Source organism: Hypanus sabinus, chromosome 9 (genome assembly GCF_030144855.1).
Source record: "Hypanus sabinus isolate sHypSab1 chromosome 9, sHypSab1.hap1, whole genome shotgun sequence".
NCBI lineage: Eukaryota > Metazoa > Chordata > Chondrichthyes > Myliobatiformes > Dasyatidae > Hypanus > Hypanus sabinus.
Genome location: NC_082714.1, coordinates 150,104,587 through 150,125,340, shown reverse-complemented (window position 1 = coordinate 150,125,340; position 20,754 = coordinate 150,104,587).

The window sequence follows — 20,754 nt, the reverse complement described above, 5'->3', positions numbered from 1 at the left end:
AGTTGGGGTTGCGATGGGGGAGTGAGTGGTGGGGAGGAATGTGAGTGAGTAGGAAGTGGGAAGAGAAAAGGAGGTAGTGAATGGGAGGTGGAGAGCGGAAGGAGGTTGAGAGGAGAGGCAGTAGGAGATTGAGAGAGGGGAAGGGAGGGATAGTGAGTTGGAGGTAGAGAGGGAGGGAGCAGGAGGTAGAGAAGGGGTAGGGAGTGGGAGGTGGTGCTATGCAGGGAGGGAGCAGGATGTGGAGCAATGGGGGAGGATGAGAGATGGAAAGGCAGTGGGAGGTTGAGAGAGGGCGAGTCAGTGAGAGGTGGGGAGACAGGGAGGAGGCACAGTGAGAGGGGGTAGCAAGAGTTAGGTGGGGAGAGTATGTGGGAGGCAAAGGGGAATAAAATGGGAGGGAGGTGCTGAGAGGGGTAGCATGTGAGTGGGAAGAAGGAAGACAGGGAGGAAGGAAGGCAGAGATCGAGGGGCTGAATGGGAGGTGGAGAGGGAGGGAATGATTTGGAAGAGGAGAGAGGGTGGGTCTGAGTGAGGGTCTGAAAGGAAAATGAGGGAGAGAGAAAGAAAGACAGGGAGAAGGAGGAGGAGAAGGGATGTACCATCTACATAAGCTCCAGTCTATGGGGCGGGGCTGGGCTAGGCCAACAGTGGTTCATTTAAATTCAGTAAGTAGTGTCAGCAAAAGAATATCACAATAATTAGTCTTATTTTTTGTTTTTGTTTTTTATTTGTTTTTAATTTTTATTTAGAGATACAGCACAATAGCTGACCCTTCCACTCCAACAATCCCATGCTGGCCAATTAACATACTAACTCATATGTTTTTGGAAGGTGGGAGGAAACTGGAGCACTTGGAGGACACTCATGTGGTCACAGGTAGAATGTACAAACTCCTTACAGATAGCAGTGGAATTGAACTTGGGTCGCTGGTCTTGTAATAGCATTACATACACTAATTGCTGTGCGACGATGCCACCCTTGTTTATTCTCTTCAATGAATCCAAAATTTAATAAAAGTATCGTATTATAAATAATGAGTTTTGATTCAATGCAATAAGAAATTCATTACAGGTAAAATTCACCATATTTCACCCATCTTTCAATAATCAATGGATTGTGAAATCTTATGCCATATGTTTCCACTATATCCCCTGCTTAGAATCAGTACATTTTTCAGCTAATACCTAAATGCACAGAAGGCATTAGTCTGAATATCTCAAAATGTTTGGAGAATTGACAAAGAATTCTCAACATTCAAGATTGATTTCCTGTACACAAGTGCAAAGGAGACACAATTATTGTTCCTCTGGATTTGATGCAGCATAGAAAAAAACATCATGAGAAGAAGCATACAATAATAAAAAGAACACAATGAATACATAAGATAACTTGTATACATAGGTTGATAAAGTGACAGCAGGCACAGAAGTGTCTGAACAGCAAGGTGACTGACAGGAAATGATAAAGTAGTAGTGGTTGGGGATGTGGTAGTGTGGGTTAGTCAGTGGAGCTCTTAATCAGCCTTACTTCTTAGGGAAAATAACTGTTTTTGAATCTGGTGATCCTGGTGTGGATGCTGCATAGCCTCCTCCTAATGTGAGTGGTACAAACAGTCCATGAGCAGAGTGATTGTGATCCATCATGATATTACTGGCCCTTTTACAGCACTTTTCTGTATACAGTACAGTATATGTCCTTGATGGTGGGTGATGCGTTAGCCATTTTGACTACCCATTTTGGAGCCTTCTGTACCATGTAGCTTGTATGGATGCTTTCCACTGCTCATCTGTAGAATGATGTGAGTATAGGTGTACATAGTCCAGCTCTCTTAAGCCTCATCAAAACTTAGAGGTGTTGGTGAGCTTTCCTGATTGTGAAGAATGTGTTCTGCGACCATGAGAAGTCGTGTAAGATGTGCAGCCCCAGGAATTTGAAACTGCTTGCAGTATTCAATGCTTAACCACCGATGCAAAGAAGGGTGAGAATTGGTGTGAGTTCTCCTGATGGCAATACCCACCTCCTTTGTCTTGTTGGCTTGAGGAAGAGATTATTTGCCTGGCACCAGGCCTCAAGCTTTTTCATCTCCTCTCTGCGGGCTGTCTCATCATTGTTGGTGATGAGCCTCACTACTGTCCTGTCATCAGTGAGCTTGACAATGTGATTACTCAGGTGTTTGGCGGAGCAGTCATGTGTGAGCAGAGTGGAGAGCAATGGGCTCAGTACTCAGCTGTGAGAGGCACCTGTGTTGAGGATGATGGGGAGGGAGGAGCAATTGTGCATCCTGACCACCTGTCTGTTGGTTAGGAAGTCCAACACCCAGTTACTCAAAGTAGATTGTTTCAAACAAGGAGGATAAGTTTGTTCACCAGGGTCTTTGGGACAATAGTATTAAATACCAAACTGAAATCCAGAAACAGCATTCTGATATGTGTCCTTGTTTTCTAGGTGTGTTGGGGCCAGGTGCATGACAGAATCTATGGCATCTGTTGTGGAATGTTTCTATCAGCAAGTGAGTGCCCAAAGCACTTCATGATGATTAGCATCAGTGCCACCAGGCAGTAGTTCTTTAGTTCAGAAGATGTATAGTTCTTTGATACACGGATGATGGTTATTCAGGGATATGATACAGAATCAACCTCTGTCTAAACTTGAGTAGGATCTGAAACAAGTAGGCTCTCTGTCAATGACCACCCTGTATTAATTTTAGTTATTCCTCTGATGTCATCATAGTTATATCAATTTATACACTCAATGGCCACCTTACACTGTATACCTGCTTGTTAATGCAAAATATTTAATCAGCCAAACACGTGTCTAAATTATTGACTAAATCCTGCCACTGAGAATTTGTTATCCACATTTTTGAATGTTCCATAGCATATCTCTTTCACTACGCTTGTCCATGTATGTTTTCCATAGTTTCTCTGGCTACTCCAAGCCCATTGTCCCTTTCCTTGTCCTTCATGGTTCAGGAATGCAAACAAGGATATTTTTAGATTCAATCTCCTTTTAAAAGGAATGTTTCTATTGGCTATGCATGGATTTACAAATGTTAGACTGCAGGACCTATTTTAATTCTACGAAGATTGAGTTGAGTAACATTATATAATTAAATCATGAGGGCAAGATTAAATCCCACAGATGATTTGGATACTGCATTGTTATATTAAAATGGCATTCTTATGTAAATGCTGCAACATACCTCGTCCTTTTCATTATTGGAGTGGGGGGGGGGGAGGAGTTTGCTACTCCCCTCACTTAAAGAAGTTTATCTTAAGATCTATGTTGTGTGGATTTACTTTTGCTTGCGTTAACAGATTTAATTTAACAGCGGTACTTTATCTTATGATAATATCCCATCGTGCATTTCAAAGCCTGTATGAAAAAAATTGCTTGTGTGTACGTGCAGCTCCTTGAAAAATGGGCATTGGTATTTAGAAGAATGTTGGCGGCTGTGTCCAGAACGGGGAGGGTACTTACGTATCCATAGTACATCTAAGTGAGTGTGTAAATTGCAGGTACTATTGTCAGTACATTACTAGTAGGAAGGTCAATGACCTGAATTGCAGCACACACGCCCTCTGCTGCATTAACGGGATCCTAAACCACCGAGCTTATTTTTTCTCGACCTTTCACCCCTGAGTTTTCCGTAGTCTTTTTGACAGACCTGTAGATTTTGCGGCAGGATTTAGGTCTCTAACTGCTTTCGAGTCCATCAGAATATACAGTGAATAGCTTGAACCCTACGATACTGCTGGAATAAAATCCACGCAAATTTGTACGTACTGCCAAAAATACGTAACTTTCCTCGATAATGCAATGCTATCTTGACATTCGTAGTTAGCTTGTTCATATGGACGAGTAAATACAGTTTTAAGGAACTGCAGACTTGTTCGGGGTTCGAAGCTCCGCAGGAGAACACGCCAATTGGATTGTAAACGCGGATTACATTAACAACGGCCAAGTGAAATAATGTTTATGTCCTATTTGCTGTGTTTTGGTTATAAAAATATCTGTTTGTTGTCCTTTAAATTGAGAGACATGTCTCTGAAAATGGAGTATGGTCCTCGCCGGCCTGCTTATGAAAGTGAAAATACATTTTTTAAAAAAATCTGTCAGATGATAGAGCTGTTTCTTTCGCGCTGAGCAGTATGGGTCAGCTGAACTCCGTTAATAACATGCTTTCTTTTGTAAGAAAGATCAGTTGGAGACGAAGTTTCGGGGCTGAGAAAGCATATGAATTACATCAATCCACAGCTATAATTATGTTTGGTATTTAATGTATTTCGGTCTAAATTTTAAAATACCAAAATTCTAGGAATGCTAAATCCAGTTTATTTAATAAAGTATTACGCTTGGTCGCACGTTAAAAGAAGAGGTAAACCTAATCCCAGCATCGCAACATCTCTGTGAATGGATGGCTGGTTCTTCGTTTGCGAAGGTCAGAAGGGGTCCCCATAGCTGTAGGACTTTACTTCCCGCCTGCGCTGCGTGGTTTATAGTGGGGATCGGTGCACGCAGGCCGATTCCACTCTTTCGGCCGGGGGCGAACAACACGGCAAACTGCGGCGACCACAAGGCTGTAGGTTGAGTATCGGAGTTTTCCTTCTAGACGTACTCCCTGGCAAAGCTAACGAGTCCCGAGCCCTATCTACCTGGGTTTGGGATCGGAGTTGTGCTTCTCCTGGGCTGGCTGCAAACCAAGACAAATGAGCCCAGCCTACCTGCCCAGTTATACCGCGGACATCCGGTCGTTCAATGACAAAGCAAACTCAGTAAGAATAGGACACCGCGTGAAGGCATTGCTATGGGCACAGTAGTGTATGAGAGGCCATATGCGAGTAACCTCCTGCATGGCAAGCCAAATGGTAGACCTGCGGCGATCACTACACCTGGTTCACCTTCCCTAAGTGAGCAGAACGTCCAGCCCAGGACTCAAGCCGTCCGCAACATTTCTCTGCATTAGTTTTAACGATGTCTTTTGAACTCGACGTTAAAATGATACAAACGTGCCTTGTAGATTTTAACCTTAATGTTTAAGTGAGATTATCATTTTATGAATTAATACACAGTAAATTTACTCCTACAGTTTGTAACAGTTTCTCATTTCATAAGTTACATTTTCATGGTGTTAGAATTTCTGAACGTTATGTGCTATCTAACTAGTTGTGGAAGAACTAGATTATCACATTCTGAATGGTGGTATACATTCAGAGACCACTTTATTATGTACGGGGAGGAGCCTTGTAGCCCATCCATTTTAATGTTTGACGTTTTTGTGCACTCGGAGATGCCCTTCTGTATAACACTGCTTTAGTGCAATGAACGGAGTAGAGTAAGATGTTTTCTGCTACACATCAGAGGTTGTTCTCATGTACCTTGAACGTGTTTCCTCCAGGTGCATCTCATGAGTGCAAACTCTTCCCAGTTTTTAGATACAATGATGAATTTCTTCAGGATGATTTTGTTGTTATCTTTGAAGCATTTCCTTTGCCAACCAATAGCTCACTGACTTTCCCTCAACTGGAGTAAAGGATCTGTTTGGAGAGTCATGAGTTAGACATCAAATTGACAAGACCTGTCCATTGGAGTTGGTATTGCTTTATGGTGGTGGAAATGCTGTTCATGTTGGCCTCCTCCAGTATGTTGGTGGTAGTGCATCTGTCCTTACAGATGATCCTCAAAATCATTCATAAGTTTCTTTGGTGGTATTGTTCCAGGGGTTTCAGGTGTCTATTGAAGGTATGATTCAACTCCATACAATATGTAGAAAGGACAAATTCCTTGTAGACCAAAAGTTTTGTTTGAACTTGTAGGTCACAGACTTCAAAGACTCATTTCCTTAATCTTGCATGGGCTCCACTAACACTACTGAGGTGGTGATTGACTTGTGAGTCAATGTCTGCTTTTGAGGAGAGAAGGCTGCAAAGTAGGGAAAGTAGTCTACATTTTCGAGGGTGATTTTGTCAACTTTTATGGAGGGCTGGATAAATGGCTGGTTGGGCGGTGGCTGATACAGGACCTCTGCCTTTCTTACATTAAAAACAAAACCCAGGGCTCTATATGCCTTGGCAAAGGCATTCGGGATACATTGAAAGTCTTCTTCAGAGTGTACTGGATGGCATTGTTATCTGCATATGGAAACTCGATGCTAGTGGTGGTCCTGACATTGTTCTTGGCCTTGAACTGGTTGAGGTTTCAAAGCCTATTGTCTGTTCTATACACGATTGGAATTCCCTGTGGTAGGTATTGGGCAATAAGGTGAATGTTGGCAGCAATAAAGATGGCAAATAGAGGAGGTGCAGTGATACAGCCTGTTTGACCCTTGTGATGACAGTGAAGGTTTCCAATTCAGCACCACTGTAGCTGACATGATACATAGATAGATAGATACTTTATTCATCCCCAAGGGGAAATTCAACATTTTTCCAGTGTCCCTTACACTTACTGTAGCAAAACTAATTACATACAGTATTTAACTCAGTATAAATATGATATGCTTCTAAAATCACCCTCCCAAAAAGCATTAATAAATAGCTTTTAAAAAGTTCTTAAATCATTTACTAAAGTGCATTGAGTGGTAACTTAAGCTCAGTCCTAACCCCGGCACTTTACCATGTCTTGCCCCTGGTGGTTGAATTGTAGAGCCGAATGGCGTTGGGGAGTAATGATCTCTTCATCCTGTCTGATGAAGAGACATGTCTTCATACAGTAGCCTCACTATTCATAAGTACTTGTCAGGACAGCCATGTCTTGATAGTATATGTCAGAGTTTGACTACTGTTTCAAATGTCGTTGTCAAATCAATGAAAACTAAGTACAAGTGTTGCCTTTGTTCATGGCATTTTTCCTGTAATTGGAGTGCTAGAAAGATCAAGTCTGTGGTACCTTAGATGGGGGATATCAGTCGGTGATTTAAGGAATACTTCTTCAAATAGCGGAAAGAGTCAGTTGACAAGGATACATGTTAGCACTCTGCCTATTGTTGACAGGAAGGAGATGTCTCCAAAATTTCCACAGTCTTCCTTGTCTCCCTTCTTGAATGTGGTCTCTATTAGAGCATTTCTGAGAGCAGTTGTTCCTTTTTCCAGACTTTCAGGAGCAAATCATGTACATGATGCTGGAGTGCTGGCCCAATTTCCATAAGGATCTCTGCTAGGATCCCTTCAACACTAGTGGCTATGTTGCTTTTCAGGCTCCAGATGGCATCATGACCCTCTTTCATACTGAGAGGTTCCCCCATGTCTTCTCTCACAGATCTCTGGAGGATTTGTTTAGCAATGATGTCACAATTAAGAAGTTCTTGAAAGTCCTCTCTCCATCAATCATTGATAGCCTTCTGAACCTTTAGCAATTTCTTCCTATCCTTTGAGTGCAGGGAGTTTAATCTGAAGCAATTTGGACTATTTTGATAGCACTGAAGAAGCATCTCATGTCACCAGAGGCTGCCACTGTTGGAACATGAGATTATTTGAGTTGTCATCTGTTTGACCCAGTCTGACCATTCTCCTCTGACTTCTCTCATTAACAAGGCAGTTTTATCTGCAGAGCTGCCACACTGGATTTTTTTTTTTGGGGGGGGGGGAGCCTTTGCTATTCTCTGTAAAGTCCAGAGACTGTTGTGTGTAAAAATCCCAGGAGATCAGCAGTTTCTGAGATACTCAAGCCACTCTATCTAAACCAACAATCATTCCACAGTCAAAGTCTCTTAGAAAACATTTTTTCCCCATTCTGATGTTTGGAAACAATAAACAACAACTGAACTTCTTGACCATGTCTGCATGCTTTTATGCACTAAATTGCTGGCACATGATTGGCTGATTAGATATTTACATTAATGAGCAGGTCTACCTAATAAAGTGGCCACTATGTTGGTGCAAAGCAGTTTGACCAGTATAACCCAGAAAGCTGGACTATTTAACAGAAGAATCAAGGTCATAGAGATAATTGGGCATCAGTTTAATATTTGCTGGGACGTAAATTCAAATTTTAACATTGAAGTGGATTTTAAGCTTTTGTTCATTCCTCAGAATGTCAATTCATTGAGAAGTCTATGCTGCCTAGATCAGTATATTGTATAGTATAGGAAAGCTTGCATTTATGCAACATCATAAATATAGTAAAAATCAACTCAAGGCACTTCATTGGAATACAAACAAGATAACATTTAGCAATAAAGTTATGTACAAATAATTAAATAACCTAAGTTAGGATGTTGTAGAGGATAAAAAAAGTCATGGGAAGCACGAAAGAAATATTTTGCCTCTGCTTGAGTTTACTGCGTGGAGAATAGATGTTTTCGGAAACAGAGAAGTTGATAATAAGATTTCCAAGCCATAGATGGCTAGGCCCAGCTGATATTAGAGATACCTTTGCAAATACAATGATGCGGCTTTGGAGTAATGTGATTTGGAGTCAAGTTTTAAAATAGCAGGTACTAGACAGGGCATCTGCTGTACTGGCCCTTGTTTCTCTTGAGACAGCACACTTTGATCTGGTGGTTTGGGGGTTTTAAAATTAAAGATGTGTTATAAGTATATTTGAACTACATGATATCAGAGTATTCATCTGGCCCACAATGGTTGACTAAAAATAACTATCATTAATATAAAAATGATATGGTGAGTTCAGAGGAATAGAAGATCCCCTGAAAATTACAATCACCAGAGCTTATACCAAGTTCAGTTTATCCTAGGTAACTGTTTTGCCAACATAGCATGCCCACAACACACGGCAGAACACAAACAACAGCAAAACAAGCCCTGTTCCTCCCTCCCACCTATGGACATGCGCAGTCATCTAACCCCAAGACAGACCATTGTCCTTGGACTCCAGCGAACGCAGACACGTAGGCATTGGGCCTTCTGCTACCCCAGTGGAATCACAGAGATTCACAGAGCTGAGGTTCTGGACAATGGGCCTCAATCCTCAACATCAACCCCAGGACTTACCAGTACTGAACATCAGGTCTCAAACTCCGGACTTGCCGATGGCGGGGATGAGGGCCTAAATACTAGGTTTCCAACTCCAGTCTCACTGATTTGCAAAACCAGGAGGTCATCGGACTTCATTCCTCCTGCCCACATGAAACCCCGATTCCGGAACCTGCTGACAACTCAATAGATTTAAGTAAAATGGTTCAAAATTTATAATAGACAATAGGTGCAGAAGTAGACCATTCAGCCCCTCGAGTCTGCACCGCCATTCTGAGATCATGGCTGATCATTCACTGTCAATACCCAGTCCCTGCCTTGTCCCCATATCCCTTGATTCCCCTATCCATCAGATATCTATCCAGCTCCTTCTTGAAAGCATCCAGAGAATTGGCCTCCACCATCTTCCGAGGCAGTGCATTCCACACCTCCACAACTCTCTGGAAGAAGAAGCTCTTCCTCAACTCTGTTTTAAATAACTGACCTCTTATTCTCAATCCATGCCCTCTGGTACTGGACTCTCCCAACATCTGGAACATATTTCCTGCCTCAATCCTATCAAATCCTTTAATTATCTTAAACGTTTCAATCAGATCCCCTCTCAATCTCCTCAATTCCAGCGTGTACAAGCCCAATCTCTCCAATCTCTCTGCGTAAGACAGCCCTGCCATCCCAGAAATCAACCTAGTGAATCTACGCTGCACTTCCTCAATTGCCAGAATGTCCTTCCTTAAACCTGGAGACCAAAACTGTACACAATATTCCAGGTGTGGTCTCACCAGGGCCCTGTACAAATGCAAAAGAACATCCTTGCTCTTGTATTCAATTCCCCTTGTAACAAAGGCCAACATTCCATTTGCCCTCTTCACTGCCTGTTGCACTTGCTCATTCACCTTCATTGACTGGTGAACTAGGACTCCTAGGTCTCTTTGCATTTCTCCCTTACCTAACTTGACACCGTTCAGACAATACTCTGCCCTCTTGTTCCAGCTTCCAAAGTGGATAACTTCACATTTATTCACATTGAATGACATCTGCCAAGTATCTGCCCACTCACTCAGCCTATCCAAGTCTCCCTGTATTCTCCTAACGTCCTCTTCGCATGTCACACTGCCACCCAGTTTAGTATCGTCAGCAAACTTGCTGATATAGTTTTCAATGCCCTCATCTAAATCATTGACATAAATCGTAAAGAGCTGTGGTCCCAATACAGAGCCCTGTGGTAACCCACTAGTCACCTCCAGCCAGTCTGAGAAACACCCATTCACTGCTACCCTTTGCTTTCTATCTGCCAACCAGTTTTCTATCCATGTTGAAACCCTGCCCCCAATGCCATGAGCTCTGATTTTACTCACCAATCTCCTATGTGGCACCTTATCGAATGCCTTCTGAAAATCTAGGTACACAACATCTACTGGCTTACCCTCGTCTAACATCCTTGTTACACCCTCAAAAAACTCCAACAGATTAGTCAAGCATGATTTGTCCTTGGTAAATCCATGCTGGCTCGGCCTAATCCTATTTCTGCCATCTAGATGTGCCACTATTTCGTCCTTAATAATGGACTCAAGCATCTTCCCCACGACTGACGTTAGGCTAACAGGGCGATAGTTCTCCGTTTTCTCCTTCCCTCCCTTCTTGAAAAGTGGGACAACATTAGCCACTCTCCAATCTTCAGGAACTGATCCTGAATCTAAGGAACATTGGAAAATGATTCCCAATGCATCCGCAATTTCCTGAGCCACCTCTTTTAGAACCCTTGGATGCAGACCATCTGGACCCGGGGATTTATTAGCCTTCAGTCCTACCAGTCTACTCATCACAGTTTCTTTCCTAATGTCAATCTGTCTCAATTCCTCTGATATCTTATGACCCTGGCCCAACCATACATCTGGGAGATTGCTTGTGTCCTCCCTGGTGAAGACAGATCTAAAGTATGCATTAAATTCTGTTGCCATTTCCCTGTTTCCCATAACAATTTCTCCCAATTCATTCTTCAAGGGGCCAACATTGTTCTTAACTATCTTCTTTCTCTTCACATAGCTAAAAAAGCTTTTGCTATCCCCTTTTATATTCCTGGCTAGACTGAGCTCATACCTAATTTTTTTCTCTCCGTATTGCTTTATTAGTTAAGATCTGCTGTTCCTTAAAACTTTCCCAATCATCTGTATTCCCACTCATCTTAGCCCTGTCATACTTCTTTTTCTTTAATGCTATACAATCTCTGACTTCCTTTGTCAACCACTGTGGCCCCTTCCCCCTCTTTGAATCCTTCCTTCTCATTGGAATGAACTGTATTTGCATCTTTTGTATTATGCCCAAGAATATCTGCCACTGCTGATCCACTGTCTTTCCTGCCAGGGCATCCGCCCATTTAACTTTGGCCAGCTCTTCCCTCATGGCTCCGTAGTCTCCTTTATTTAATTGCAACACTGACACCTCTGATCTGCCCTTATCCCTCTCAAATTGTAGATAAAAACTTATCATGTTATGATCACTACTTCCTAATGGCTCCTTTACTTCAAGATCACTTATCAATTCCTGTGCATTACACATCACCAAGTCCAAAATAGCCTTGTTCCTGGTTGGCTCAAGCACAAGCTGTTCCAAAAATACATCCCTTAGACACTCCACAAACTCCCTATCCTGGGGTCCAGCACCTACCTGATTCTCCCAGTCCACCTGCATGTTGAAATCTCCCATAACGACTGCATTACCTTTAGCACATGCCAATTTTAACTCCCTAATCAACTTGTACCCAATATCCACGCTACTGTTTGGGGGCCTGTACACAACACCCATTAGGGTCTTTTTACCCTTACTGTTCCTCAGCTCAATTCACACAGACTCTACTTCCCCTGTTCCCAAGTCACCTCTTGCTAAGGACTGAATCTCATTCCTCACCAACAGGGCCACCCCACCCCCTCTTCCCATATTTCTGTCTCTACGATAGCACGTATACCCTGGTACACTCAATTCCCAGGCCTGATCCCCTTGCAGCCATGTCTCCGTTATCCCAACAATATCGTAGTTCCCCATTTTCATCTGAGCTTCAAGCTCATCTGTCTTATTTCTGACACTACGCGCATTCAAGTACTCTTAGCCCATTCCTCCTCTCTTTGCTTAAAACACTGTCTACTGTACCTAACCCAGCTCCTTGAACTTCCATCGGGCAAATTGCACCCTGAATTTTGATGACCTTCTCAAGATCACCCAAACCTTGTACACATTTAACCCCATGCACCTTCTGACCAACCCTCTGGATCTGGATCCCTGCCCCCTGCACATCTAGTTTAACCCCCCCCCCCCCCGAGCAGCACTGGCAAATACTCCTGCAAGAATGTTAGTACCCCTCCGGTTCAGATGTAGACCATCCCTTCGAAACAGATCCCAATGTCCCTGGAACAAAGACCAATTATCCAAAAACCTGAACCCTTCCTTCCTGCACCATGCTCTCAGCCTCGTATTAATATGCATAATCATTCTATTCTTCGCCTCACTCGCACGTGGCACAGGTAGCAATCCCGAGATTGTCACCCTGGAGGTCCTGCCTTTCAGCTTCACTCCTAACTCCCTGAACTCTCTAAGCAGGACCCCCTGACTCACCTTACCTACATCATTGGTCCCTACATGGACCACTACATCTGGGTTCATGCCCTCACTCTCAAGAATAGCCTGCACCCGATCTGAGATGTCCCGGACCCTGGCACCAGGGAGGCAACATACCATCCGAGACTCCCGATCTGCCCCACAAAATCTCCTATCTGCCCCCCTAACTATAGAGTCCCCTAAAACTATCGCTCTCTTCTCTTCCCTCCTCCCCTTTCTAGTTGAGGGTTCAACCTCTGTGCCAGAGGCAGGACCACTACAACTCATTCCTGGTAGGTCATCCCCATCAACAGTATCCAGTACGGTATACTTATTGTTAACGGGAATGGCCGCAGGGGTGCTCTGCTCTCTCTGCCTGCTCCCCCTGCCTCTCTGGACCGTCACCCATCTGCCTACTTGGTTTTTTGGTGTGACTACCTCCTGATAACTCCTATCTATCTCTGCCTCCACCTCCCGAATGATCCGTAGTTCATCCAGCTCCTGCTCCAACTCCCTAACTCGGTCTGATAGGAGCTGCAGCTGGACGCACCTTTTGCAGGTGTGGTCATCAGGGACAACTGTGTTGACCCTGACCTCCCACATACTGCATACAGAGCACACCACTGCTCTGACTGTCTCCCCCATACCTGAACTGGATTAATAGAATGTCTAAAAAGCACCTAGCGACCTTACCTTCTTCCCCTCAGCGAGCAATCACACAGGCTTACCGAAGTCCCCTTACGCTGAAGCCCACTTAGCCAAAGCCCAGGACTCTGCTTCCAAGGACTCCGTGGAATAAGATAGAACTTATCACATAGAAGTCTCACTATCTGGAACATGCTCTCTCCTCATGTACAGGAGGAGGAGGTACAGGAGCCAGTGTTCAGCCTGAATAACTGGATGCTCCTTTCTAAAAGAGAGGGCATTTTACTTTGGAAGAGATGTTAGACTAACGCTTCATTTGTTATCTCAAAGTAAAAGCATTTCATAAGATGTATAGCACAAAAAGAGGCCCTAAGACTATCCAGTCCTTAAGGAAGTCAGAGAGTCATATGACACACAAACAGGTTGATCAGCTCACAAAGTTTGCTTTAACTGTCAACCACCCATTTACATTCATCCTATTATATTCCCCCACATTTCCCTCAACTCTATTGAGTTTTGTCTTATCATGCTATGGGCAATTTGCTGTGCCCAGATCATCAACCAATATCCATGAATTGGAAACTGGGGAAACCCATGCAGCCACATAGAGTGCTGGTGGTCAGGACTGAGTTTGGGTTGACAGAGTTGTGGAGCTGTAGGTTTACTAGGTGCACCATTTACTCGAGCTTCTTGGAGTCTTCTTCACCTAACTCTTTCTAACAAACCCTCTATCCTGTTCTTCCTGACAAGCTTTGCCTTAACGGTACCTATTACATGCATTTCAATACTAACTGCAATCGGATTCTCACTTTTCTTCTTAAGAGTTTTCTTCTTAAGACCCCATGTGGAAACATTTTCTCTAACCCTTCATAATGTTAAAGACTGTATTAGATCACTCCTCTTTTTGATTAAGTAGAGAGAGACCCGATCAGTTATTTCTTTCCCGATAATATTGATATAATCTTTTTTAATCTTCTTTTCATCCTCAATGAAGCCTCTATGACATTTTTATAGTACCATTACAAAATCTTTATACAGTTCTCTAAATGTGGTGTAATCAAGGTTCAATACAGGTTCAGTGTAGCTTAATTTTTTGTTTTTGTCCTTCTGTTTGGTTTGGTTATTTTGCTCACTTGTTGCATATGATACAGATAGTTGTGCTCTGCAGGTTTTCCTAACAAAATTACTGTCTCACAATTATTGACATTGAACTTAATTTGACTATTACAGAGGATTCTATTTGGCCCATTTAAGCTGCTGTCACAACTAGCTGAAGTTTCATGGAAATAGTTTAAAAAGGTTTCTTTAAAAGTCAAATTATCACTTAACAGAGTAACAAATTATGTATTTAAATGAAATACAGAACAAATTAGGACATATCAATACTAATAGTGGTTGTCTGTCATATCCAGTGATAACAGGAAACCTGTGCAGACGAGTTTTCAAAGTGGAAAAACCGTTGCACTGGGGCAGTTACATTCTCTTGACTTTGGAAGTCTGGATACAGTGGTACAAGGAGCTATGTTCCCTCTAAGCTGTGCGCGTGCACACACGTTTTTCAACCAGCGCACAGAGAAAATTAATATACACATAAAAGGTTAGTTACCTAAAATAATGTAGTAATTAATAATTAAAATTATTGAAAATAATCTTTTAGCTAAATGTTTCTGTTAACTAGTTAGTCGGTTCTTCAAATGCCACAATGCAAATCACTAATTTACATCACCTCACCTTTCCTATTCCAGTTTGTACAGCTGCATCATGGCAGCAGCCATCTTTGGCAAACAGTGTTCATATCGTAAAGTTTACAAAGATCTGTTTCAAATCCTGTAGATAGCTTACTAAGTTTTTATTGAAAAAATATTGATTCACAATGTCGAATTCACATTGTGTCGAAAACATCACAGTGAATACAAGTTCGCTGTTGGCTTTTATAAATAGTCTTTGTGTTCATTTAGAAGAAAGGTTTCCTGAAGAGGTTTCCTGGTGAGCATGTCACCAACATGCTCTCTAACCTTCAATGGGAACCACTTGAAAACCAACGTACTAAACTACGGTTAATCTCCATTTTCAAAGAAGTTCAGAACATCACTCCATCAAACATCCAAATTCGTCACAGGGTCAGTTCAACTCAACAGCAAACTGGACCTTACATACTGGAAACCCCTTCATTCAACAAGATTTGCTACCAGTACTCCCTCTACCCAAGATCAACAAGAGAGTGGAACACAAAGAATACTGCAGATGCTGTGGTCAAATCAAGATGTACAGAAAAGCTGGATGAACTCAGCAGGTCAGGCAGCATCTGTTGAGAGAAGCAGTCAACGTTTCGGGTCGAGACCCTTCGTCAGGAGAGTGGAATCTTCTGCCGCCAGACCTGCACAGTATTTCTGACATTAATATTTTTAAAGATAGACTCAATCAAATCAACTTAGGGAATCTAGTCAAAAAAGCTCACTTTACAATTTAACCCTCACACTGTTCACACCAACTGCATGTTATAACAGCCATCTGGCAGTGCTTGCGCAGTACCAAGAAGAAGCAGAAGAAGATGAGGTACAAGAATGGTCAGCTTTTGATTTCTCCGCAATTACAGATTGTGACTTCACATTTGGCGATGAACAAGTTAATGCCTTGTCTAAAATATCATGATCTTCTAGCTGAAAATACTGTAATAGTTTAATGATTTCAAATTTTCCATGCAAGAAAAATTAAATCCAAACTAATTTCAAACTTTGCTCAAATGGTGGCATTTGTACTTCAAAATGAACAGTTTTGCGACCTTGCACAGATGATGGACATTGCTGGAACCTTTCTTGCATCTAGTGTGGACTGTGAGCGAGGTTTTAACCTAATGAACCAACTCAAAAACAAGCTGAGAAACCATTTAGGTGAATGTCATTTGGATATGTTAATGAGAATCAAAAGCTATCAATTGGATAGAAGTTCTATTAGTCTAGATAGAGTTTACAAAGAATGGGTAAATGCCAAAGACAGGAGAGAGAAAAAATAAGTGATTTAAATATGTATGTTATTTTGTTGTTATTCTGTGCAGTTATATGTCAAATATTTTGTAAATCTACATAAACTGTGCCATGTGTGCATTCAGTGTGCACATACTTTTGTCACAGGAAAAAAATTTGCACAACATAAGATTTTTGCGCACACTGACTACTAAAATTTCGAGGATACATTGACAAGGAGGCATTACAGCCAGGGTCTTCTTAGTTGCAATGGATGACCATGACTTCTTCTTTGCCTCGTCTTTCCCTTCGCTCTCCATGGAGCATTGCAGGTTCATCTTCGTGGCTGTTGGATCTTATCTGTCCAGTCCCTTTCTCATAGGGTATGAGATCTGCCAGCTACCCTCACCTGGTTTAGCCTGCCTATCAAAGTAGTATACCAGGGTGTGGCCATTGCCAAATGTAAAAAGCTACTAGGAGCCAAAGGTGAGGGCTGGTTGTCCGGTGGGATCCAATGGTAACATTGAAGATGATTGTTGATACCATCAAATTCTTTCTAGTTTCTAACTTGTTGAAGTATTGAAATAATTTCATTTTCACTCCTGGCTGTTTCTGGCATGTCAAAGCCTGGATGCTTGGCACTGCAGTGAACAAATCAGTTCTGAAATGTCTTACTGCTTATTTCTTACCAACTATCAGTGACAACAATCACTGCTTTTTGATCATAAGCACATAATTGATACTACTTAAAATCAATTCACTCTAAGCACTGTCCCAAGTCAGCAGCATAGTGCCCCAAATAAATTAAGGGAATCACACCAATTTTCAGAATTAGTTTTTGTTCCTTAAGAATTGTCCCAAATAAGCAGTTATCCTAATTAACTGATGGCCCAAATAAACAGAATCCACTGTATTTGTTTTTGTTTCCAAAATTCCCTAAAACAAATGTAATTTGTTGGCATCTGGCTCAATGTTGATTGCTCCCTCAAACTTATTAACATTTCTGAATTTTGATGTTCTTAAAATCAAATAGAATCAGGTTTATTGTCTCTGACGTGTAGTGCTCCAGCAACTGTATAGTGAAGGACATAAAATTACTGTAAGCTACAAAAAGAAATAAATAGCGCAAAAGATGAACAATGAGGTATTATTCTGTATCATTCAGTAATCTGATAGCAGAAGGAAAGAAGCCGTTGAGTGTGGGTTTTCAGGTTCCTGTGTCTCCTTCTTGGTGGTAAGGCAAAGAAGGCATGTTCTAGACGATAAGGGTTTTTAATAATGGATGCTGTCTTCTTGAGGCACTACTTCTTGAAGATACCCTTGATGACAGGGAGGATTTTTCCCATGATGGAACTGGAAGATTCTAAAACTCTCTGCCGCCTCTTGCAATCCTGTGCATTGGAGGCTCCATACCAGGCTGTGATGTAGGCAGCCAGAAGGCTCTCCACCTGTAGAAATTTGTAAGTATCTTTGGTGGCATACCAAATCTCCTCAAATTCCTAATGAAGTATAGCCACTGGTGTGCCTTCATTGTGATTGCATCAACGTGTTAATGCTCTGAGATGTTGACTCCCGGGAACTTGAGCTGCTTATTCTTTCTACCACTGACCTCTCAAAGAGGACTGACATGTGTTCTATCAACTTCCCCTTCCCAAAGTTCCTTGGTCTTGCTGATATTAAATGGGGGGGAATTTTACTGCCACACCACTCAACCAGCTAATCTGGCTCATTCCTGTAGAGCTCCATGTCGCCATTGGAGATTCAGCCAATAACAGTGAAGTTATCAGTGAATTTATAGAGGGTGTTTGAGCTGTGTCTAGCCAACTATCATGAATGTAGAAAGAGTAGAGCCGTGGGCTGAGGATGCATCCTTGACGTGTTCATTGTTGGCAAGGAGGAGATGTTATTACCAATCCATACTGACTGTGGTCTCCCAACAAGAAGGTTTTGAGTATCTGGATTGCTGTTTGTGAACTCCACAATATAGCCATCAGCAGATTGTAAATCTCCTGGTTGATCCAAGGCTTCTGGTTTGGGAAAACCTGGCATGTTCTGTAACACATACGCTCATCCACACAGATCTTGATTAAGTTGCTGATGGCTGTGGTATATTCATATAATCAAAGTACGATTCATATTGATGTAAACTGTGATTAAATATGGCCACACCACTGATTCATGAATAATACAGTTATCCACCTTTTTTAGAATGACTTTCTTTAGCTCCAGCTCCAAATATTGGAAATGCATGGGTTCTACCAGTGCGGCGTGTGATCAAGTGGCTAAGACCACTTAACCACTTGGTCAGTATAGTGATCTGAAGGTCACTAGCTGAGGCAGTGTGTTGTATCCTTGAGCAAGGCACTTAACCACACATTGCTCTGTGACGACACCAGTGCCAAGCTGTATGGGTCCTAATGCCCTTCCCTTGGACAACATCGGTTGCGTGGAGAGGGGAGACTTGCAGCTTGGGCAACTGCAGGTCTTCCATACAAACTTGCCCAGGCCTCAGTCATCATTGAAAATTGATGGTCAGCCGAAGAGAATACCTAGAAACTGCTCCACAAACAACCATCTGTTATAATTCCCCTGACTCCACAATCTCTAAATCATTAAGACCTTTTGAAAATTTAGGTAATTTGCATCCAGTACAATATTTTTGTCTATTATGATTATTAAATCCTCAAAATGTTCAATAACTTTGGTCAGACAGGATCCTGTCATTTAAATGCCATGTTGGATATTCACATTTCTGTTTTTGTTTGCTTTCAGATAATTGCCTTATCCCTCTTTTAACATGTTTCTGTTATTGTACCTCACCAAAATAAAGCTAACCAATCAATAATATTCTGGACAAACTCTGCCCCCTTCTCTAGTACAATCTTCTTTTAAATTATTAAATATGAGCAACAATGTGTAGCATGCTCCCTAGATTCCTTTTAAAATATGAGGATGCAATGCATCTAATCTAAGAATCTCATTCTCTTTGAGTTTAATATTTCTGTTCATTCTGTTTTAAACACAATCATATTTCTATTCACCATCCTTTGTATTGTTAATCTATTCTCCTGGTAAACATGATAGGAAAATAACTTAATATTTCCACCATTTCCTTATCATTACCTCCCTATTATCCTATCTATCCATTAATAGCCTGTTTCTATTCTGAACTTCTTAGCCTTGATGTACCTGTAAAGTATTTTATATTCTTTGATTACTTAATTTCATTGTTCTTTGTGTTCTTATTTTTTTTTCACTTTCCTAATGCATTTGTATTCCCTTTTATCTCTCCCCTGCTGTCAATGTACTTAATCTATGCCTCTGTCCTTACTGGCAATTGCTCCCTCAAGTCTTTATTAATCGACACACTCAAGGGTTTTTTTTTAGCTTGTATTTTCTCTCTACCAAAATTTATCTTTCCTGCACCCTGTCAAACACTGTTATAAATGTTCCCCATTGCTGTTCTGTATCATTGTTTGCCAACATTGCTGTCAATTTTATCTTTGAAAATCCTACTCTAACCTGCTCCAAAATCTCTAGTTTCTTGGGTCTGTTATCATGGCTTTGCACTTTACCTTTCTGTATAACATTATCTTAAAGTGCATGTATGATGCTTACCACTGCTTGGATGTTCACACTCATCTTCATCTAATCTGGTTCATTCCCATTACTTGATTGTGATCATATCTTCCTTTGCTACATTAAAAACAGGGTCAATATTCTAAACATTGTCAAAACTTCATTACCTAATACTGTTTACTTTTTGCATGTGTGTCAGTTAAGGTTGGCCAGTGAGCCTGAGATCAGTGGTACAATAATTATTAGATGAAGATCTTAGAGAGCAGATTTCCTTCACATTTGGAAAAACATGTACTTGTTATTGATAGCCAGCATGGTTTTGTGCAAGGAGGTCACATCTTATAAACCAGACTGAGGTTTTCTGGGATGGGGTGGCACAGCAACATAGCAATTAGTGTAATGCTATTACAACACCAGCTGTAAGATTGGGGTTCAACTCCCTTTGCTGTCTGTAAGGAGTTTGTACATTTGCCCCAAAATGGAATGGGTTTTGTTCAAGTATTTTGGCTTCTTCCCACATTCCAAAGATGTACGGTTTGGGTTAGTGATTTGTGGGCATGCAATGTTGGTGCCGGAAGTGTGGTGACACTTACGGGCAGCCCAGCCCAGTTGTTGCTGATTTGATATGATGCATTTCACTGTATGTCTCTGTGTACTACATGTGACAAATAAAGCTATTTTTAAGGAGGTAATGGATCTAATTGTTGAGAGTAGGGCAGTGGATATTGTCTATATGGTTTTTAGTAAACCATTTAACAATCCTTCATGGTAGGCTCTTTCAAAAAATTAAGGCACATGAATTCAATGTTCTGGTCACTCTGAACAGCAAAATTGGCCTGGCTATCGAAGACAGAGGGTAGAGGTGCAGGGATGTTATTCTGATTAAAAGTCTGATAGCCTTGTATTCCACAGAGCACTGTGCTTCAACCTCTGTTTGTGAGATACATAGTAATGATTTGGATGAAGATGGAGGTTGGCTGATCGCTAAGTTTGCAGTCAACATGAAAATGGATGGACCTGTAGATGGTAAAGAAGGTTGTCAAATT